The sequence below is a fragment of the Eptesicus fuscus genome, chromosome 1 (genome assembly GCF_027574615.1).
Source record: "Eptesicus fuscus isolate TK198812 chromosome 1, DD_ASM_mEF_20220401, whole genome shotgun sequence".
NCBI lineage: Eukaryota > Metazoa > Chordata > Mammalia > Chiroptera > Vespertilionidae > Eptesicus > Eptesicus fuscus.
In genome coordinates this window covers 73,171,097-73,195,556 of record NC_072473.1, presented here as the reverse complement: position 1 = coordinate 73,195,556, position 24,460 = coordinate 73,171,097, and the positions used below count along the sequence as shown (strand labels likewise).

The 24,460-nt window shown below is 39.7% G+C and overlaps 1 non-coding gene across 1 annotated transcript; it reads right to left on the bottom strand.

The window, feature by feature from the left end:
• Positions 1-17,647: 17,647 nt before the first annotated feature.
• LOC114228282 (U6 spliceosomal RNA) lies at positions 17,648-17,756 on the bottom strand. Its single transcript, XR_003614416.2, has one exon. It is a non-coding gene; the product is annotated as a U6 spliceosomal RNA (small nuclear RNA).
• Between the last annotated feature and the right edge of the window lie 6,704 nt (positions 17,757-24,460).

Below are 24,460 nucleotides of genomic sequence, written 5' to 3'. Positions count from 1 at the left end.
CCCAGAAGTTTTGACATGTTGTATTGGATTTTGACTTGTCCCTCTATATATTTTGATCTAACTTCCTATTTCTTCTTTGACCCAGTCATGTTTTAGTAGTGTTTTTTAATCTCCATGTATTTTTCCCCCTCACCATAATGCCAACCCCTGATCTCTGTGAGGTTCCCTCCCCCCATGCACTCCACCTGGGGATAAATCATTGTAGGAAAGAGGGGTTCTACTACAGTATCTCTTGGTTAACAGATAATATGCTCCTTGACCCAACTCTAAGGATAATGGGAGGTATGTTTTTGGAGTTCAAGTGGCAGCAGGGCTCTGTGGTTTCTTTCCTTGTCTGAAACACCACCATCCGGCCCAACAGTGGACAGCCACATGGCAGACCCTCCTGCTCTGTCAGGCATCTGCTGGTTCAGTCACTATTCACTCAGCTTGCCACTTGCTCTGCTGGACTGCCCCCTGTAGCTCTTTGTTACTCCCAACCAAAGGAAGTGCCTGCTACCTCCGGCTTCATCTCCTCTCCAGGCTGAGCCACACACACCCAGCTGTAGGGCTGCATCTGTGGGCCATCTGTGCTTTCCTCCCTTCTTCTCTCCCCAATTATTCCATGTTGCCCACCTTTAGATGTCTCAATGCACGGGTCTCTTAGGCATGCCTCTGTATTGAGCAGGGAATTCTTTGTTGAATTATATTGGTTAACTTGTTAAAATTTCAGGGAGAAAGTCCAAGGAGATCTCTCATGCCCTTTCCTCTGATGTCCACAAGGAACACTTTTGAAACTCAGAGTTTACCTCTCTCTGATTGAAAACCACAGTAGAGCTGAAAGTAAACACTTTGGCTTATATAGGAACTAGAGGCCCGATGCATGAAGATTAGTGCAATAATAGGCCTTCCTTCCTCTGGCTGCCAGCACCCAGGACCCGGGCCTTCTCTATGGCTGCTGCCTTCCACCTTTTTCCAGCCTGGAGCCACCTTCCACCTTCACTCCAGCCCAGAGGCCCAGAGCGGCTGGGGAGGGGTGGAACGCCTGCATCATCGCCATGGCAATGACACAAGTGTCCTGTCCCAGCTGCCACCATCTTTGTCATGCTAATTTGCATATTCCCTCCTTATTGGCTGTGGGTGCCACCATCTTTGTTGTGAAGTGATGGTCAATTTGCATATTCTGTCTTTTTTAAAAAAAATTTTATTGATTATGGTATCACATAATTGTCCTCATCCCCCATTCCCACCCCAAACCCCTCCCCATGTATGCCCCACCCCCCTGTTGTCCCTGACCACTGGTTAGGCTTATATGCATGCATACAAGTCATTTGGTTGATCTCTCCCACTTTCCCCCACCCTCCCCTACCTTCCCTCTGAGGTTTCAGAGTCTGATCGATGCTTCCCTGTCTCCAGGTCTGTTTTTGTTCATCCGTTTATGTTGCTCATTATTTCTCCTAGATGTGTGAGATCATGTGATACAAAAATATACTTGTAAGAACCGAAAATGAGACCAGCCATAATGGTTATGCTGAGAGGCAAATGAATCAGTCTGTAGTGAGTTTCTTTCTGGGCCAACAGTTCTTCTGAGTCCTTATTTCAATGTCAAACAGTTCCTTATGTGTAAATGTCAGCATTGATATTTCAGTTCTGGATGGTGGACAAATGGTGGTGATGCAGGTCTGACCGTCTCTGGTTTGGTCCTGGGCATCCTTCAGTGATGCACAGCTGCTGTCTGCTAGTATGGCAAGGTGTTGTCAGCATCTTCCATCTCTGGACTGTTTCTCTTCTGTCTTCATGGCTGGAGCAGTCCTGTCAATTCCTCTCTTGCAGGAATTCACATGGCCCTGGAGTTGTTTTATGAAAATATATAAACATATTCTCGACCAAAAGTTAATAAAGGAATATTTTCTATAACTTTGACTTGGGATCCTTTTTCATATTTTGCCCAAATGATTTTCCTCTGGCTTGTTTTGACACCATGTGTGTTTTTCATGGGTGTCTTGCTGTTAGCATTACAAATGAAAGTTAATTTTCTAAAGTACAAATTTTCTAGATGTTATTTATTTACAGGATATTTTTCCTTACATGATATTCTTCTACTATCACCCCCCCCATTTTTTAATTTAAATATTAGGAGGCTTTTGGAAATTTATAATGTAGTCTTGATAGCTTTTACATTTTAATTTTTTGCACTAAAATATGACTGCTTTAGGTTCATTACATGTTATGCAATTTTACCATGAGATGAACTGCCAATAAAGATTTTTGTTAATACTTTAGGAACAGCTTTTTGTACATTATAATAAATTTTTCTAGAATATTCCCTCATTTCAATTAGCCAATTTAAATTACTCTGAAAACTTGACTACTATTCTACTGTCAAACTCAACACTCTACCAACAATCTTATTTTACCCTGTGTATATTAGTGGAAAGGATTATTTGCCTTCGTGAGTAGGCCCTGAGCATTCCTGGTACTAGGCTGGATTTGGATATTAAAAACCCACTTCCACTCACCATGGGTACAAGGCATCTCCAACAAGTCTTGTTGCAATGAGAGGACAGCTGCTATTGGCCAAGTCTCTGTCTGTTACCTGGGTCTGATTTGAGTTGTGCATGGGAAGCGAAGCAGCCATGGGGGCAGGAGACCTCCCTCAGAAGGGGTGAAGGTTCAGGCCCCTGCAAAGTTGGGGGGGGTAAGGGTCTGTGCCCCACCTCTGTTGACCCACAAGTTTTCTCCTGATGGCCCCTCTGCGACTGTGCCTGTCTTAGGTTGTTCCTTCCCTGAGGAATCTTACCCATCTCTGGCTAACCAGCCATCTTCCAGGGCCAAGCAGGGTGATGAAAGGTTCAGTTCTGTCTCCTTGGTAGTCTATGCCTCCATGGCCTCCATGCCCACCACCTGCCTTGGGATCCTCTTGCCTGCTGGCGAGGCCCCAGCACTGATCACATATCTTGGGGAACCCAGGTTTCTTCTCCAGGGATGGCCCAGCTCACCCCACTGGGCGAGAGACATATCCATGGTACCAGCCACCATGATGCTTTAACCTCGGTATGAACTGAAAACTCAGGCAAAAGCTGTGGGTAATTGGACCGTGAGAAGAGGGTCCCTCTTGGCCAAAAGGGCCAGAGGGGCTAATGTAGCCTGCTCAGGTGCCTTCCCAGGGGGCCCTCTACACAGTGGAAGGGATTAAATCCTTTCACGACGTTTTTAAATTGCTGCCAGACATTCAAAGAATTGGTTTGTAAGTTTGGGATAATTGTACATTATGCTGTTGTAATTCTAAAATATCAAGAGATGTGTTACCTTTATCTCCGAGCACCAAATAGATGATTTTTTATTGATTCCCAAGGGTGCAAGGTACTATTATAAGTCATGGGGGTAACGCAAATCTTGGGAAAATTATAATGACATTGTAGAATATTATGTAAGGATATTCTTTGCTCTAGGCCATGGCAATTCCATTTCAAACTGGCTGTCAATTTCTTTTTGTATAGACAAGGTCTTAGTTACATTTTCTGCACCACTCCCAGGTGCAAGTAGTGATAGTCTCTTCCTTTGGTGTCCACACAAGCCAGAAACCTCTCTTTAATTTTATACACAAAGGAGCAGTGGTTTGATTTTGCATTATACTGAAGGGAAGCTGGGTGGTGACCTCTGTGTAATTATACTTCCTTGCCACACCCATTGTCCTCCTGGATGACCAAGGCATTTGATATCATCGGTGACTACATTAGGCGGGGGGATCAACTCACGTAAGGGTTCCCATCCATGAAGGGTTAGGAACATAAGTCCAAAATACTTCCCCATTAGCCCCAGTTAATCTTACCGTCTTGCTGATGACCGCTAGCATGGCAGGAAAGACGTTCTCAGGTGTTCTCGTGGTTCCGGTTATCTCACATTTTCTTTTTATTTTATTTTATTATTATTATTTTACATATGTGTCCTTTCCCCCCATTACCCCCTACTCCCCACCCATACCCTGCCCCCCTGTTATCTGTGTCCATTGATTAGGCTCATATGTACACAAGTTCCTTGGTTGATCTCTCGCCCTTACTCCCATCAACCCCCACCTTCCCTTAAGTTTGAGGTTCTGATTGATGTTACTCAGTCTCTGGGTCTGTTCTTGTTTATCAGTCTATGCTATTCATTATATTCCACAAATGAGTGAGATCATGTGGTGTTTATCTTTCTATGCCTGGCTTATTTCACTTACCATAATGCTCTCCATCTCCATCCATGTTGTTGCAAATGGTAGGAACTCCTTCTTTTTTACCCCAGCGTAGTATTCCATTGTGTAGATATACCACAGTTTTTTAATCCACTCATCTGCTGATGGGCATTTAGGCTGTTTCCAAATCTTAGCTATGGTGAATTGTGCTGCTATGAACATAGGGGTGCATATATCCTTTCTGATTGGTGTTTTTATTTTCCTGGGATATATTCCTAGAAGAGGGATCACTGGGTCAAATGGGAGTTCCATTTTTAGTTTTTTAAGGAAACTCCATACTGTTCTCCACAGTGGCTGCACCAGTGTGCATTCCCACCAGCAGTGTAAGAGAGTTTCTTTTTCTCCACATCCTCGCCAACACTTGTTGTTTGCTGATTTGTTGATGATTGCCATTATGACAGGTGTGAGATGGTACCGCATTGTTTTTTTGATTTGCATCTCTCTGATGATTAGTGACTATGAGCAGGTTTTCATATGCCTCTTGGCCTTCCGTCTTCTTTTGAAACGTGTCTATTTAGATCAGTTGCCCATTTTTTGATTGGGTTGTCTTCTTTTTGTTAAGTTGTGTGAGTTCTCAGTAAATGTTGGAGATCAAACCCTTATCGTTGATATTATTGGCAAATATGTTCTCCCATGCAGTGGGCTTTCTTGTTGTTTTATTGATGGTTTCCTTTGCTGTGAAAAAGCTTTTAATTTTGATGTAGTCCTATTTGTTTATTTTCTCTTTAGCTTCCATTGCCCTAGGAGCAGTATCATTGAAGAATTTCTTTCGGCATATGTCTGAGATTTTGTTGCCTGTGGATTCCTCTAGTATTTTTATGGTTTCCTGTCTTATGTTTAAGTCCTGTATCCATTTTGAGTTTGTTGTTATTTTGTGTGTGTATGGTGTAAGTTGGTGGTCTAGTTTCACTTTTTTGCATGTATCTGTCCAATTTTCCCAACATTATTTGTTGAAGAGACTGTCTTGACTCCATTGTATGTTCATGCCTCCTTTGTCAAATATTAATTGAGCATAGCGGTTTGGGTTAATATCTGGATTCTCAATTTTATTCCATTGGTCTATATGTCTGTTCTTCTGCCAGTACCAGGCTGTTTTGAGAACAGTGGCTTTGTAATACAACTTGAAGTCTGGTATCAAGATCCCTCCTACTTTATTCTTCTTTCTCCAGATTGCTGTGGCAATTCGGGATATTTTTTTATTCCAGATGAATTTTTGGAGTGTTCTTTCTAGGTCTGTGAAATATGCCGTTGGTATTTTAATGGGGAGTGCATTGAATCTATAGATTGCTTTGGGTAGTATGGACATTTTAATGATGTTGATTCTACCAATCCATGAACATGGTATGTTCTTCCATCTGTTTTCCTCTTCCTCTATCTCTTTTTTCAGTGTCCTGTAGTTTTCTGCGTATAGTTCTTTTACTTCCTTAGTTAAGTTTATTCGTAGGTATCTCAATTTTGTTGGTGCGATGGTAAATGGGATTGCTTTTTTAGTCTCTCTTTCTGTAAGTTCATTATTGGTGCATAGAAATGCCATAGATTTCTTGGTGTTGATTTTGTATCCTGCTACCTTGCCGAAATCATTTATTAAGTCTAATAATTTTTTGATGGAGTGTTTAGGGTTTTCTATGTACAGTATCATGTCATCTGCAAATAAGGACAGTTTTACTTCTTCTTTTTCAAATTTGGATGCTTTTTATTTCTTCTTCTTGTCTGATCACTATGGCTAGTATTTCCAGCACTATGTTGAACAGGAGTGGTGAGAGTGGGCATCCCTGTCTTGTTCCTGTTCTTAGAGGAAATGGTTTTAGTTTTTGCCAATTGAGTATGATGTTGGCTGCTGGTTTGTCATATATGGCTTTTATTATGTTGAGGTATGATCCTTCTATTCCCATCTTGCTGAGAGTTTTTATCAAGAAAGGGTGTTGGATTTTGTCAAATGCTTTTTCTGCATCAATTGATATGACTATATGGTTTTTATCTCTCAATTTGTTTATGTGATGTATCACGTTTATTGATTTGTGAATATTGTACCATCCTTGTATCCCCGGGATAAATCCTACTTGGTCATGATGTATGATCTTTCTGATGTACTGCTGTATTCAATTTGCTAGAATTTTGTTGAGGATTTTGGCATCTATGTTCATGAGGGATATTGGCCTATAATTCTTTTTCATTGTGTAATCTTTATCTTGTTTTGGTATTAGGGTGATGCTGGCTTCATAGAAAGAGCTTGGAAGTGTTCCTTCTTCTTGAATTTTCTGGAATAGTCTGAGGAGGATAGGTATTAGTTCTTCCTTGAATGTTTTGTAAAACTCCCCTGTGAAGCCATCTGGCCCCGGGCTTTTGTTTGCTGGAAGCTTTTTGATAACTGCTTCAATTTCTTCCATAGTTATCAGCCTATTGAGATTTTTAGTCTCTTCCTGAGTAAGTTTTGGAAGGTTGTGTTTTTCTAGAAATGTGTCCATTTCCTCCAGGTTGTCTAGTTTGTTGGAGTAGAGTTATTCATAGTTTTTTTTTATCAATCCTTTGTATTTCTGTGGGGTCTGTTGTTATTTCACCTCTTTCATTTCTGATTTTGTTTATTTGGGTCCTCTCTCTTTGCTTCTTGGTGAGCCTGGTTAGAGGTTCATCAATCTTGTTTATCCTTTCGAAGAACCATCTCTTGGTTTTGTTGATCTTTTTTATTTTATTTTTTGGTCTCTATGTCATTCATTTCTGCTCTGATCTTTATTTTTCCTTCCTTCTGCTCACTGTGGGCTTTTCTTGTTGCTCCCTTTCTAATTCTTTGAGTTGTTGAGTTAGATGATTTATTACCATATTTTTTTATTTTTTTAGGTAGGCCTGTAGAGCTATACACTTCCCTCCCAGGACTGCTTTCATTTGTCCCATAGGATTTGCAATGTTGTGGTTTTATTGTCATTGGTCTCCAGGATGTTTTTAATTTCTTCTTTGATCTCATTGATAACCCAATCATTGTTTAGTAGCATGCTATTCAGCTTCCAAGTGTTTGAATTTTTTGGAATGTTTTTATTGTAGTTTATTTCTAATATTATTCCATTGTGACCTGAGAAAATGCTTGATATGATTTCAGTCTTTTTGAATTTGTGGAGACTTTTCTTGTTACCCGATATGTGGTCTATTTTTGGGAATGTCACATGTGCACCTGAGAAGAACCTATATTCCTTGGCTTTGGGGTGAAATGTTCTGAAGATGTCAATTAGGTCCATCTAATCTGGTGTGTCATTTAGAATTGCTGTTTCTTTGCTGATTTTTCGTCCAGAGGATTTATCCATTGATATCAGTGGTGTATTAAAGTCCCCTACTATGATTGTATTAATGTCGATCTCTCCCTTTATATATTCCAGGAGATTTTTTTATGTATTTGGGCGCTCGTGCATTGGGTGCATATATGTTTACCAGAGTTATATCTTCTTGTTGCATTGCTCCCTTTAGTATTATGTAGTGGCCTTCCTTATCTCTTATTATGGCCTTTACTCTGAGGTCTATTTTATCTGATATAAGTATCGCAACCCCAGCTTTTTCTCATTTTCATTTGCCTGAAAAATGTTTTTCCATCCCTTCACTCTCAGTCTGTGTGAATCCTTTGCTCTAAGGTGGGTCTCTTGTAGACAGGAAATATATGGCTCATGTTTTCTTATCCATTCAGCTACCCTATGTCTTTTGATTGGTGCATTTAATCCATTTACATTTAATGTTATTATTGATAAGCACCTGTTTGTTGTCATATTTTTCCTTAGTGTTTGTTTTTCTTCTTGTCTTTCTCTTTCTTCTTTTTACAGCAGTCCCTTTAGCATTTCTTACATTGCTGGTTTGGTAGTGATGAACTCTCTTAGGCATTTTTTGTCTGTGAAACTTCTGATTCCACCTTCAATTTTGAATGATAGCCTTGCTGGGTATAGTATTCTTGGATTCAGTCCATTGTTTTGCATCACTTTGTATATTTCATTCCATTCCCTTCTGGCATGGTTTGTTTCTGTTGAGAAATCAGTTGATATTCTAATAGGAGATCTCTTGTATGTAACTTTCTGTCTCTCTCTTGCAGCCTTTAAGATTCTTGCTTTGTCGTTGGTGTTTGTCAATTTAATTATGATGTGTCTTGGTGTTGGTCTTTTGGGGTTCAACTTGTTTGGGACTCTGTGTACTGGTTGGACTTGGATAGTTTTTTTCTTGCCAATATCAGGGAAGTTTTCTGTCATTATTTCTTCAAACAGGTTTTCTATTCCTTGCTTCTCTTCCTCTCCTTCTGGTATACCTATTAAGCTAATGTTTTTCATTTTGTGTTGTCCCAAAGCTCCCTCAGGCTCTCCTCTTGCTTTTTAAGTCTTCTTTCCAGTTGCTGCTGTGTTTGTGTGTTCTTTTCTACCTTGTCTTCTACTTCATTGATGTGGTCCTCAACCTCTTCTAGTCTACTGTTTACGCCTTGCATTGTGTTCTTTATTGCAGTTATGTTATTCTTCATCTCCTCTTGGTGTCTTTTCATGTTGGTGACATTCTCATTCAGCTCCTTATAGTTCTCATTGAGTTGTGTGTATTTGTCATTGAGTTGTGTGCATTTGTCATCCAGCCGTTTAAACATCCTTATAACCATTACTCTGAATTCTATCTCTGATAAGCTGCTAGCCTCGAATTCATTTAACTCCCTTTCTGGTGATTCCTCTTTTTCTTTCCTTTGGGGATTGCTTTTTTGTCTATCAATGTTTCCCTGTAATGTTTTAATTGTAGATCCAGTTGCTTTGCTGCCCATGTTCTTTTGGGGATGGTGCTACTGGATTAATCTCAGTTTTCCTGGGTTTGTTAATCTAGTGTAGCTACTACTCGAGTTATTTGGGTTCTCTTGATGTAGGCCTGCGAGCTTGAGAGGCACAACTGCGGTGTCTAGAAGTCAGCAGCTGTGGGTGGGAGTGTCCCAATTTTTGCTGTCTTGCACCCTTAATTCTAATCATGCATGCCCAGCAGGGACTCACAGTGGCCCCCAGGTACCATCTGTTGGGGTGTTGGGGCTCAGAGGACCTGGTCTTTGGAAAGGCGTGGCTGTGGTGCCCTGAGATCTGCAGTCGTGGGGTGAGCAGACCCAGCTTTTTCTGTTGCACCTGGATAGGCACTTACTCCCAGCAGCATTTTACAGGCGCACCCTTGGTATGTTTGCCAATGAGGCACACTGAAGGGCCCTTGCAGTGTAGCTGCGTAATTGAGGTGCCTGTGGGCCAGTATCCAGGCTAAGTGAATTCAAAGCTTCTATTGCTGGAGGGGCGTGCGCCCCCTGCTTGTTCAAGATCACACTCAAGTAGAGGTCACAGTGGCTCCCACTAGCACCCTGTGGTTGGTTGGGCTCAGTGTGTTAGTATCTGTGGAGGTGCGCTCTCTGGCCACAGAGCTCTGATGCACTCCGAGGGGTCCCGGCACCACGGTTGAGTAGCTGGGGTTAATGTGGGCAACCCTCCAGGAAGAGGGAATTCAGAATTTCCACTGCGGGGCCGCGCGCCCCCATCTGCGCAGAATCACACCCTTGGGTGTAAACCCTGAGCAAGGTGACCTGGGGCTGAGAACGCACGAGTGCGTGCACAGCTGGGGTTAATGTCGGCAACCCTCCAGGAAGAAGGAAGAAGGAATTTCTACTGCAGGGCTGTGTCCCCCCTCCCCCACCCAGTCTGCGCAAAATCACACCCTCAGGTGCAAACCCGGAGTGAAGTGTCCTGGGGATGAGACCGCATGAGTGCGTGTTTGTGTGCGGGTGGGAACACAGGGTTCTGCTGTTGGGGAGAGGGAGTTGCACTTACAGCTGCGGAAAGGTGTGTCTTTGGAGGTGGAGGTCCCAGGTTCCATGAGTCTGCAGCTGGGGTAGCAGGATATTGGCTGGAGTGTGTGCTGGGTCCGGGGCAGTTCCAAGGCCTGTCTTGTTGGTGGTGTTGATGAGTTTCTAAATAAGGCCGTTCTCCGCTCAAGATGGCATGGGCTCCGTCCCTGCTGGGGTCCCACCATCCCGGGAGTGCCTGCAGCAGTGGTAGTCTCTCCTTGTCAAGGAGAGGCTTTCTGCCAGCCCCTGCTGCTCCTGCGAGATTTAACTTTCTCTCACTCACTCACACCCCCCCCCCATGCACAACCACACACTCTCCTTTCATACCCTCACTCACTCATTTCCTCTCTCTCCATTCTGTCCTGCCAGCCGCCACCTTCCAACTCCCATATTCCATCTTTATTAGATAGGATAATTACCCCTTAAAATTTTTTAAAATTATCATGAATTCAGAGAAACTTCAAGTGCTTTCTGGTCACACAGCATAAAATTTTAGGTTTGCAAGAGAGTTTCTATGGTCATTTCGTACTTCTCTGTGCCTTCTGGAAACTTAATAGCCTCTGAGCTTTTCTTTATCCTAAGGCACAAAAGAATCCTTACTGCTTGCTTCATTGGGCTTGAAAATAGTGGGCAAAAGAAAATCTTAGGCAACACAGTATGTGAAGTCTTTAATATACAGATAACAGTATAGACTTCCTTTCAGTAGAAAGTGTGTTTCCCTCCCCATCTCCCAGTGGTCAGATAAATTGTCTGCTGCATCTTTATACCCAGTGCACATGTTTTTATTTTTAATTTAAAAAATTTTTAAATTTTTATTGATGTAACATTGGTTAATAATGTTCTATAAGTTTTAGGTATACAACATTCTAATTCATCATCTATATGGATTATAGTGTGCTCACCAGAGCACATATTTTTTTGATGGCTGATGACAGAGGTTCAGAGGTACAGAGCAAAGGAATCCAACCTATGAACAAAGGAAGCATACAGCTTTGATTTCATTTATGCCTACTGGCAGGCAGATAACAAAGTAACCTACATAGGGCAAGTGCATGGTTCCTGGCTTGGGGGGAATACTCTATGATGATAACCAGAATGCGGGAGGCTGAATGAGTGAATGTATTTGCTGTACACAGAGGGATTAGTGGCTGGAGATGGGGTCAGGAGACAGGAGAGTGTGAGACACTGAAAAATAGATGTGGAAGGGGAAATATCTGCTAAATACATTTTAAGCAGTCTTCTTCCTTCCTTTTATTAAATTTATTGGAGTGACATTGGTTAATAAGATTATATGCGTTCCAAGTGTAGTTTTCTATGATACATGATTTGTATATTGCATTGTATGCCCACCATCCAAAGTCAGATCATCTTCTGTCACCATATATTTGACCGCTTTTATCCTTTACTACCCCCCAAACTCTTCCCTGGGTAACCACCGTACTGATGTCTGTGTCTATGAGTTTTGCTTGTTATTTGTTCATTTGTTGCTTTCAGTTTTATATTCCATGTATGAGTGAAATCATATGGTTAACTTTTTCTGTCTGACATTTTGCTTAGCATGATATTCTCAAGGTCCATCCATGTTGTTGCAAATGGCAGTATTCCATCTTTTCTTATGGCTGAGTAGTATTCCATTGTATATGTGTACTTCAACTCCTTTATCCAATCATCTACTGAAGGACATGCTGGTTGTTTCCATGTCTTGGTCACTATGAATAATGCTTCAATGAACAGAGAGGTGCATATATCCTTGTCAATAAATGTGTTTACATTTTTTTGTGTAGCTACCCAGAAAATGGGTTGCTGGGTCATATGGTGACTCTATTCCTACTGTTTTCCATAACAGCTGTACCAGCTTACATTCCTACCAGTAGTGAATGAGGATTCCATTTTCTCCATGACCTCTCCAACACTTGTTATTACTTGTCTTGCTGATAATAGCCATTCTAACAGGTGTGAGGTGTTATCTCATTTTAAGCAGTCTTTATTGTTATGGGGAGAAAATAGCAAGAATGACTGTATTTTGGGAGGGAAGAATATTTTGAGCTGCTGTTGGTTTTGAATACATGTAAATATTTATAAAAATATTATTTAGATATTTTCAATATCATTCAGGAAATCAAAGGAATGGTCCTCAAACTTTATTTAATTTATATATCTATTTATTTGTTTATGCAAATTTCTCTTGGAATGATTTGGTAATACAGACAGCACTGATGGGCTGCTCAAAGCCTAGTAGGTTAATTTTCCATGTGGTCTTCATCAATTATCTTTTTATGTGTTTTCAACTGCAGATCTATTCTCAGACTAGTTATGAGACTAAACAGCGTATGCAGTTTGTTTATCCATTTGTTTAGTTTTTTATTCATTCACTCAACAAATAGCTCAATATGTGTGCTATGCGCTTCACAGTACAATTTATTCATTCAGAATATTTATTAAGCACTACTCTGTATGTTTAAAACAAATAAATAATATAAAGATATTTCTCAAATCTCTCAATCTCTCTCTGCCTTTTTTAAATGATTGTTGATACTATTACAGATGTCCCCATTTCCCACCCCCTTTTGCTCCCCTTCACCCATTCCTCATCCCTTCTCCCTCTGGCCATTACCACACTGTTTTCTGTTTCTATGGGTTATGAATATATGTTCTTTTGCTATTCCCTTCACTTCACATGCTTTCATCCAGTACCCTGCCACACCCCTTCCTGCTGACTCCTGTCAGTCTCTTCCATGTATCCATATCTGTTTCTTTTTTAAAAAATCTTTATTGTTGAAAGTATTACATATGTGCCCATTTTTCCCCATTGACCCTTTCTAGCCTGCCCCTGCCCAAGGCCTTACCACACTATTGCCTGTGTTCATAGGTTAGGTATATATGAATACAAATTCTTTGGTTGAACTCTTGCCACCCACCCATCCACCCCCACCTTCCCTCTGAGATTTGACAACCTGTTCCATGCTTCTATGTCTCTATATCCATTTTATTCATTAGTTTATTTTGTTCATTAGATTCCACATGAGTGAGATCATGTGATACTTGTCTTTCTCTGACTGGCTTATTTGGCTTACCGTAATACTCTCCCTGTCCCACCATGATGTCTCAGGGGTTAAAGATCCTTCTTTTTTACTGCTGCATAGTATTCCATGGATAAATGTACCACAGTTTTTTAAATCATTCTGCTTCTTTTTTAAATTTTTTTTCTTTATTGATTAAGGTATTACATATGTGTCCTTATCCCCTCATTGCCCCCCACCCCCTCACTCATGCCCTCATCCCCCTGGTGTTTGTGTACATTGGTTAGGCTTATATGCATGCATACAAGTCCTTTGGTTTATCTCTCCCCCTTACACCCACCCTCCCCTACCTTCTCTCTGAGGTTTGAGCATCTGATCAATGCTTCTCTGTCTCTGGATCTGTTTTTGTTCATCAGTTTAAGTTGTTCATTATAATCTGCAAATGAGTGAGATAATTTGATATTTATCTTTCTCTGACTATTTCACTTAACATAATGCTCTCCAGCTCTGCACAGCAAAAGATAGCATTCACAAAACAACAAGAAAGCTCACTGCATGGGGGAACATATTTGCCAATGTTATCTCTGATGAGGGTTTAATCTCCAACATTTACAGGGAACTCATACAACTCAACAAAAGAAATATAAACAATCCAATAAAAAAATGGGCAAAGGACCTAAATAGACACTTTTCAAAAGAGGACATACAGAAGGCCAAGACACATATAAAAACATGCTCAAAGTCACTAATCATCTGAACATGCAAATCAAAACGACAATGAGGTACCATCTCACACCTGTCAGAATGGCTATCATCAACAAATCAACAAACGACAAGTGTTGGGGAGGATGTGGAGAAAAAGGAACCCTCATGCACTGCTGGTGGGAATGCAGACTAGTGCAGCCACTGTGGAAAACAAAATGCAGTTTCCTTAAAAAATTAAAAATGGAACTCCCATTTGACCCAGTAATTTCCCTTCTAGGAATATATCCCCTGAAATCTGAAACACCAATCAGAAAGGATATATGCATCCCTATGTTCATAGTAGCATGATTTACAATAGCTAAAATTTGGAAACAACCTAAGTGACCATCAGCAGAGGAGTGGATTAAAAAACTGTTGTACATCTACAGAATGGAATACTACACTGTTGTAAAAAAGAACTCTTATCATTAGCAACAGCATGGATGCACATTGACAGCATTATGCTAAGTGAAATAAGCCAGTCGGAGAAAGATAAACATCACATGATCTCACTCATTTTTAGAATATAATGAACTACATAAACTGATGAACCCAAATAGATACAGAAACTGAGAAGCATTGAACAGACTGTCAAACTCCAGATGGAAGGCATGGGAGTGGGGGGTAAGAGATCAACCAAAGTGCTTATATGCATGCATATAAGCATAACCAATGGACACAGACACTCGCAGGGTGATGGCATGTTCTGGCAATTGGGGTTGGCCAGAGAGAGGTCAATTCAGAAAAAAAGGAGACATATATAATACTATATGTAATACTTTAAACAATAAAGAATTTTAAAAAATGTTCAATAATCCACTGGAAGGTAAGAAAAAATAAACAGAGGCTCAATAATCAGAAAATGAATAATAAAGGGCCATCCCTTAAAAGGTTAATAATGGAATTCTATGGACATCTTATGCCTGAAAATTGGTAACATCTAAACAAACTGAATTCTTGAAAGACACAAACTAGCAAAACTCACACAAGAGGAAATACGCAATCTAGTTTTAATTTGACCTACTCAAAATCAATAACTTTTTCTCTGCAAAATACTATGTTAAAAGGACAAAAAATGAGATATAGGACTGGAGAAAATAATTGTAAGCCATCTATACATCAAGGTACTACTATCTAGACTATTTAAAGAACTCTCAAAACTCAACAATAAATATACTAAACCATCCATTTAGAAAATGGACAAAAGACACAAGCAGACATTTTACCAAAAAGCATACAGATATAGCAAACATACACATAAAATTATATGTACAATATCATTAACCATTATGAAAATTAAAACTACAATGAGATAGCATTAAACACCTGTCAGGAAATTAAAAATAATGACGATATCAAATCCTGGTGAGAATACTGAGAACTGTATCACTCATGCCATACATTGCTGTTGGGCATGTAAAATGGTAACAGTTTGGCAGTTTATTATAAAATTAAACATGCAACCATCAAATGACCCAACAATTGCACCCTTGGGAAATTTATCCCATAGATTAAAGGTTATGTTTACACAAAAACCTGTACCCCTGCAATTGAAGTGGTTATATTAGTAAGGACAATAATTTTTGAGCATTGCTATATGCCAGACATTATTCTTAAGAAATTCATGTTTATTTCATTTAATACCCATAAAAATATATGAGATAAGTGCTATTATTATCCCCATTTTGCACATGAAGAAACTGAGGCCAAAAATACTGAGTAATTTGTCCAAATATTCACAGCTAGGAAGTTCTAGCTGTGAGACAAACCAAGGTAACTTGGCTCCAACAATCTTTATTTTTAGCAATTGTATAATGTTAGAAAACACTGGGAAGTTGGCTGTCTGCAAGCCAAGAATAGAGCTCTCACCAGAACTTGACCATGATGGCACCCTTATCTTGGACTTCAGCCTCCATAACTGTGAGAAAGAAATGTCTGTTGTTTAAGCCACCCAGACTATGGTATTTGTCATGGCAGCCTAAGCTGACTAAAACAGGACTATATAAGTACTAGTAGCCCTGTGCATGAATCTATGCACCAGTAGCTCTCTGTGGGGCCTGGCCACTCTGCACCCGCTGCCCAGAGGCTCTCCGCAGCCCAGAGGCCCATCTGTGGCCAGGCACGGAACGCTTTTCTCATCATCGCGGCCATGAAGCAAGCATTCCGCCAAGCTGCTCACGCTGCCTGCTCTCAGTGGCTGCCCTCCCCTTCCCCCCCCTCCCCCGCCGGGACTGGGGGACTCTGGTGGGGCTGAGAGGACTGGGCACCTCCATCTTGTGACTATGGATGCCGCCATCTTTGTGATCGAGTGATGGTTAATTTGCATATTACCCTTTTATTATATAGGATGCCTCATTCCTCTACCCTATTAAAGCACTGGTTCTTGATAGAATGCTCATAGGAAAACTGAAAGGATGTTTCCGTATACTAATCTAGCTCCTGGGTATATGTAGGAGAAATTATTTAGAAATTAGTTTTAATGGGACATAAAATATTTATAACACAGCAAGTAATTTCACTCTGATATCAAATTTTCAGGCTATTTTAAAAGGTAGTCAGATGCCAAGTTGGCTAAAACCCAGAGCAATACAGTGACCTGAAAGGAAAAAAAGAAAGCCACAAAACAGGGGAAAACTTGGCTATATCCCTAAGGAGGAGTAAAAAGAAATAATATGAGACATTAAAAGTAACAAGAAAACATTTCAAGATCACCCAAGGTAAAAAGGATAACCAAAAAACATAATGGCCCTCAGAAAAATGAGGAAAATTGTAAGCAGGTGACTGAGAAAAGTTGTTTTATGGTCTTTCTGAAAACGTCCAGGTGTGATTAGTTACCCACTAGTGAGGGGCGGATGGTATATCAGACCACAGGGAGGAAGAGAACAGCTGAAAAGAGCATTAAAATGCTGAATAGGCCATATTAGAAAACTGACAGACATGAAGCCTTAGAGATATCATGTAGAAGTGTCCAAGCCTAGTTTATAATAGGTTAGTTTACTTTACTTGAGGCCCACATTGCAATCTGAAACACAAACTCCTTTTTGTTTCATGTTCTTCCCCTAGCACGTGGAACAAAGTGGGAATCATGGTAGATGCTTAGTAAATACTGATGCTATCACTTAGAAGAGCTTCAGATTCTAGGTAGCAAGCAACACACTTCTGCACAGAGTAGCTTATAAGAAATTATAGCAATCCCCCTATGAATTTACCTGTGGAAAAATATGGGGAAATAGTAGGTGAAATGTCACTGGATGTAATTAAGGAGTTTTATTGACACTCTCCCTAATGAGACAAGGACACTGGACTTAAACCAAGGATAATAGCTTAAGAAAGAGTAAGAATGAGAATTCAGCAGTATCATTAATGAGGGACTATGATGAATCTAAATCTGAAAAACAAGGAATAATTTAAATATTGCATTACTGTCATGAAAATACTGTTCTAACTGCTAGTTTAAAATTTTTTTCATGTGTCTCTATTTTGATATATAATTTTATGTAATAAAAAGTACGAAGCTATAATTCTAATCACAAAAATCATTCAATTCTGGTTTGATGAACTGCATTCATTCCCATCTAATGTTTACTATTTTCATCATTCCATACAATAAATTCACCAAAGTGACTATTGCTAAATTTGTAAGATATCTGCCATAATTAGGTGTCCTTAAACTTAAAGTGTGTCACAATTACCTCATTTGCTGGTTAAAATTATATTACACTCATTAGTCACTTATTCTTTGAACATCTTGTACTGTCCATTGCTATCCAATTTTAGAGTGGCAAAAGAGTAAAATGTAATCTGAGATCCCTAGATTAAGGAGAGGTAGTTTTGACCACTGATAACTTATTTGTTTTAAATATGGAATGCTTCACAAATTTTCATGTCATCCTTGTACAGGGGGCATCCTAATCTTCTTTGTATCATTCCAATTTTAATATATATATGCTGCCAAAGCAAGCACAAGCTCTGATAATTCTTTAGCCATCAATATAGCAAATCTTGTCATATAAGATGTGGATATTTCTTGTGTGAATTAGGAAAGAACACACAATAGGATGAGTGAAAATTTCTTCAAAGCCACATTAGATTTCCCAAGCTTCCTGGTGCAAGGTAAATTTTGAATATAGCAAAATGGCACAAAGTTCTGCAGAAAATACTGAGTTCAATTCAAATTTGAGCATATTATTTAACTATAAAAGTTAATAATTGGAAGGTGAAAAATAATGAGCTCTATTACAGTGGTAATAACTTAATGAGGAATTTGGGACTTTTTTCTGTACTTGGTATTGTTTTCCTAGACTGGCCTCCTGTCAGAAGTTGCTTTAAAGCAATAGTACAGAGTGGATTAGAAAGGCAAATTCAGAGCTATGTGAAAATCCTAGATTTAGCATAACTTTTTTTCCACATCATACTTAGTATCTGGCACTGGATCCTAAATGTCCATGAGATTTGTGTTCATAGCTGGTAGGGGCTACTTTGCTGTGCTGGAACAGAGATGGGGGTTTCCTCAGCACCTGATGCCTCTGACCCTGAAAGCCAAAGTTAATTAAACAGATTATAAAGGAAGCCATGCAAATATACAAGAATGATATGAGCACCTCTCCTTATTAAGAAAAGGAATAATTCCACCCGACCACACTCTTTGCTCCCAATGCAAATGTGTGTTGGGGGTGGGGTGGGGGGCGGTTGTATATATAATTGCTCACATTCAAGGCTGGGCATTTTGAGGTATGCCCGCTTGGTACTCACCACCAACTAAAGAAAGAAATAGCTTTGGAAAGTGTAAGAAGGAAATGCCCAGCATTCAGCTGTGTGAAATGTTCATGCTTTGAGGTTGAAGGGAAAATATTTTCCAATATTATCTAAACAAGGCACTTTTGCAAGGCATTCTGCAGCAAGGAAGAGTAAAGAGCTCTTTTTTTTTTCAATGAACACACACACACACACAGATGTGCATGCTCACCAGGTCCTCAACAAAATTGTAAAATGGATTAGGTTCTTTTTGGCTCTCATTTACTCTCTCTGTACTCACAACTTTCTTTCCTTTTGGCACCCTCCAGCACCTACTGCTTGCCTCCCCCATTTCTCTTATGTTGTCTCCTAAGGTGAGACCTCCTAGGAAATATCCTACGTACTGAACTGTTCCCTCCCTGTATCCCAAATCACATTCAATGTTATTCATCCTCTATCCTTCTTTATCAGAACCTTGTTCCCTATTTAAGATATGTTGACACTACCCCTTCTCATAGCTACATATGTTGTGAAAAGCACTGTGTAAAGGCCCATATAGTGAGGAACTGAAGGCTCCTTCTAACAGCCGTAAGAGTATACCGTTTAGCCACAGTTATGCTTTCAGATGACTGCAGCCCTGAATGACAGCTTGACCAAAATCCCTAAAGGCAGTGATATAACCAGTTGATTTACTAGAAGGTGAGTTTTGCTACACTCTAAATGTAGTTCTATCTCAACCTGGATTCAAGTACTTATTAACTATGTTCTTAGGCTAGTCTCTTAATCTATCTGTGCCTCAGCTTCTCATTTGTAAGATGTGATTATACTTAGCTCCTACCTTACAGGGTGTAGGGAGCGGCTATAGGGTTAAGCCTCGGACTGACCCATTGGCAAAGCCACAAACAAGTCCCAGCTTAGAGGGTACCACCCTCTTAGCATAATTAAGTTTGACCTTATGAAGCTCCCTAGATCTTATCTGGGTAGCTAATGGTCTGTGGTAGGTGCAGCAAGTGCTGCCAAAACAAGTGAAACTCACAAGAACATTGTAACTATGGTGACCATTACCTTGTTTACTTCTGGCTATAAAATAAAGGCTCAGCTTGCTGTCTGGATCTTTCTCTGTGGCCTTAGCCAGGCACAGGAGATCCACCTAGACCAGCTTATTCTCTTTGTCTGTCTTTTCTTTAATCTTTTGCTGCCCCCCCCCCATCCCACTCAGGCTCACTGAACCCTTGACTGTGCTGGCACGGTACAACAGGGTTGTGAGGATTAAATGAGATAGCATGTACAACACTTAGCAAAGTTATCTGGCTCAAAATAAATAGTAGTAGTAGTAGTTGTCATTGTTGTATTTATTAACATCTCTATATGTTATTAGAAGAAAAGAGTTATCATTTGTGGCAGAGATTATTAGTGCCCACCAAATATTCCAGGTACTGCCTTATATTTCCCAGCCTCCTTTTCAGTTAGGGTAGGGCCTTGTGACTGGTTCTGGCCAATGAACTATGAGCAGAGTGATGTGTCATTTAGAGGCTGAGATATGTAAGGGCTAGTGTGCTGTCACCTTGTCTTTTTTCTCTACATCAGCCTTGCATGAGAAAGAAATGAGCCTCTGATCAGTGCACCCTTATTTAACAGATTAGGACATTGATGTACAAAAATAAATGTAAGATCAAAGTGACTTTCATATTCAGTGACTTCATGTCTAGTCTCATGTATAGTACTGTATAACAGACCTTTCACATAAATAAGGATTGTGTTTCCAAATTCACCATTGTATGTAATTTCCCTCATGAAACTGTATCTAATAAGTAGAGAAAAATAGAACCCTGTTGAGACAAAGGTGCTAGATGGTTAGTTAGGCAGCTATGTAGGCAACTCTCTCCCATATTCTTGCCTCAACTAGGAAATTTCAGATTCATGTCTTAGCAAAATGACAAACGTATCCACCATGGACCTGAAGTATTATTCTTAGTTTCAAGGCAACAAATTATAAAATTATGTATGTTATGTATCTACTATAAACAATTCACAGAATGTTATAGATGATAGTGGCTCTTAGAGGTCATATCATCCAATGCCTACACTTAACACATGAGGACACTGAGGCCAAAGAAGATGGAAATAGTTGACCCCAAGATGATCAATCCAGATCATGATAGTCCTGGGATAATAAACAAGGACCCCTACCTCTTAGATCAGTAATGTTTGCACTAATGTCTACTACTCTGACATATTACAATTTAAATATACATGGCTTTGTTTCCTTTCTTTGGTATGGGACCATGGAGTTATATAAGATATTGAAACAGCACATCAAAATGAGCTGAGAAAAAGTCCTAGATTTCATTGAAATATGAGAAAAGTTAATTAAGGTTGTGTAAATATATCCAGGAAAAGAACATCAACACACCAAATCCCTATCCAAAATCCTCTAGAATCATTCATTACCACAAAGCATCTGTGCTATCTATGAAGAAAATGCATTTGAAGTTCTTTTTTCCCAGGATGGGGTTACACAGAAGCATCTACCCTTACTCCCATTAACTTCTGAAGTGACTGGCTGGCTGGCAATAAGGATACAGCATAAGGTTAGTGTCAGGAGTATGGCCTGTTAATGCACTGGGGGGACACTAACTGGTTTGTAGAAGGAGTGGTCCCAACTTGTGTCTAGGCTTCTTAAACCTTAGGTCAGACCAAATGATAATCAACCCAGCCTGACCCTTTGGTCTCCAGAAGCAGCAAGGACCAAAGGCTTTCATTCACCCATGAGGAGCTTGCACCTTTGGCCAAATATCTGTTCAGCCCCTTCTGTCTCTCCATCTTTAGTCTCAGGACCATGTCAAAGGAGAAAACATCATTGGAATGAAATTTGTCTTGATTTCAAACTGCCTGTCTTTGGAAAAGCTCCTAGCTTGCTCTCTCCACTCTCACTGTCCGGTTGTACACTAGTAAATCTCAGCATGCAGTTGAAGGCCACATAGGCCCAGCTGCCCTGTGTAGGCCTTGAGAACATTTGTCATGTGTTATACACCAGAGGCTTGAATTACAACATGTATTGCTGAGGATGAACCATTTATAAGAAAGAAGATTTAAAAAAAAGTGTATTCTGTTAACTTTGATACCATTTATACCTAGAAATGGAATATTTTCTTTCCTTGGTGGGAGGCAGGCAGTGGGCAGATAGGGCCTAATGAATGCACCTGCCAGAGTACCACAATTATGCAGAGTGCTGACAAGGCAAAACATGGTGCATAACCACATGAGTTTTTTTAGATTTTCCAGTTGTCAGTGGCTTAGTGCAATCATTAGTGAATTCCCTCAAGGCCCAGAATGCACATCACCTGGACCTGCTGATTGGTATATATTTCAAGCTTATTCACTTACCTGCATTTTTATCTATTGCATTTTTATCAACTTAGATTTTTATTACTGCCTAAATGTCTCTCTTTTTTCTTATTTCTTAAGTATTATTTTAATTACATATATAAAAATATGGTATATAGCATGTCTAGTATATAACATGTAACATATAACAGAACCTATAACATATAACCTATAACATATTACATGTGATGTGATATACTAGTATTATATATGATATATAATAATTATGTGTGTGTCCACAAATATACTTCATATATATATATAATATAAATATTGTGCAAGCTTCCAAGACTCTTCATCACAGCTGCCAAAGCAGTGCTTCTCAAAGAATTTGTTAGAAATGCAAATGTATATATATATATATATATATATATATATATATATATGTATATGTGGTTGAGTGTTGTGATTGTGTTTGTGAGTATAGCATTCATGACACTTTTAGAAGAGTTACTATTTAAATATTTGATATCCATCAAGTATAATTACCCTAAGCAAGACTTTAACAATTAAGTAATTTGTTCTACACTGCCATGCCCCTATTTTCATGCTCAAATCATTTCTCCTCAAGGTTTAGAGAGAATGCAGTTTAGGAGTAATGAACGCTTTGGGGCAGTGGTTTTCAAACTTCAGCATGCATCAAGATCCCCTGGAGGGCTTGTTAAAACACAGATTGCCAAGGACACTCCAGTTTGATTCAGTAGGTCTAGTGGAGAGAAAGGTGCTGAGAATTTGCATTTCTAACAAATTCCCAAGTGATACTGATGCTGCTTCAGGGACCATACTTTGAGAAGCACTGCTTTGGCAGCTGTGATGAAGAGTCTTGGAAGCTTGCTGGTGCAAACCCGCCTGACTGACTCTGATTCCATAGAGCTAAAATAGTTCCTAGGGCATAGAGCAAGAGAAAAATAAGACTTCCGTTTGCATGTCAAGTCTAAGGGAAAGGACTGTAAGTTTTATCCCACCCCTGCCCTACAAATATGAATGTTTGCACAAAATGAGGTAACCCACACTTGCTGTGAGAAATAAGAGAGGGGAAACATAGAATAACATATGCTAGTTAGCCTGTCCATGCTTACTGGACACTGATCTTTAGACTATGACAGATAAAGAGAAAAAAATGATGAGCTTACCAGTTCACCTCTACCCTAGGCAACTTTAATGTTGTAAGCCTAAAAATGTAATGTGACAATTTAGATAGCAGGGTCCTCAACAGACCTTCTTGATGTGATCCTCAGGGTTACTAGCCCAAGAACTCACACTTTAACAAGAGATTCTAGTGCCGGTGGCATAAGGACCACATTTTAAGAAGCATTGTTCTAATGGTAAAAAGGCAGAACACATAGTAAACAGACCAGAACAATGCTTATTTTTTAAAAATCTAGAGGCAAGTGTCACTTCATATAGTACAGGCAACATACTCAGGGCTATCAAGCGAATGGAGTGATCAGAGTGAAATTTGTTCCTGTAAATAAATGGCATTTAGGATTTTTGGAAATGTAAATATCATTTTTGTTTAGTAAATAAGCTATTTCCAGCACTGAACTCATTCATCTACACCTAGAAATGGAATCCTGAAAACTGAGTTATGCAATGCTTTTGTATATTTACACAATTTCTTCAAAGTACTTGTATTAACTCACTGCATCCTCAATAGCACCTCTATGAACTCACCTTACCCCATTTCAAAGATTAGTAAATAGAAACCTAGAGACCACTTTGCCCCTGGTCACACGAGTTAAGTGACTGAGCTAAGATTAGAACTCAGACCTCAGGACTGCCTAGAGACCCCTAATTTGTGCTAGGCTGAAGTTACGTGAAGAGATAACTGAAAAATACACTTCATGGTATACAAGGTTGGCATCATTTAGGGCTGCTACAACATGTTTTTGTGCTGGAAGCTCATAACACATCGTGCTAGTTAACAGGAATCAGAATAAATAAGCAGATTGCCTCCTCACTTAAGTGTGTTTTGCCTTCTGGGCTACCCTTCAAAATCCTTTAAGATGGCAGTCACAGAAGGGTGTGGGAAGGAGGAAAGACACCACCCATGCCCCTTACTTTCATTACTATTTGAATTATCATTATCTTGGGAATGCAACAGAATCTGACTATGCTCAGCTATAAACTTTTAAAAAAGTTATTTTGGAGAAATTAGCATAATATGGCATTCCTTTGCCTATCTGCAAACTGTATTTACCTGAAGCAGCTGTCTCTAACTGTTAGGCACCCTCATATATTCAGTATGGCCCCATCTGTCTATACAATGAATGGTTTTTGCTAATAAATAAAAAAAGCATTGAAGAAATATAGACCAATCAGGGCCATGTTCAAAGAGTCAGGACACAATTACTCTGCAGTTGTTTAGAACATGCAACACCCTTTAAATTTAAAGACTATGACACGAAGTCCTGGTCTCGAAGACCACCCAACAAGAAGATTTAGAGGACACAAAGTCACTGACCAGAAGAATAGATTTGTATAAATGTCGAGTGTTGGCTGGAGCCTCTAAATCTAACTAAAACCCTCCTATCCTACTGGTCAAGT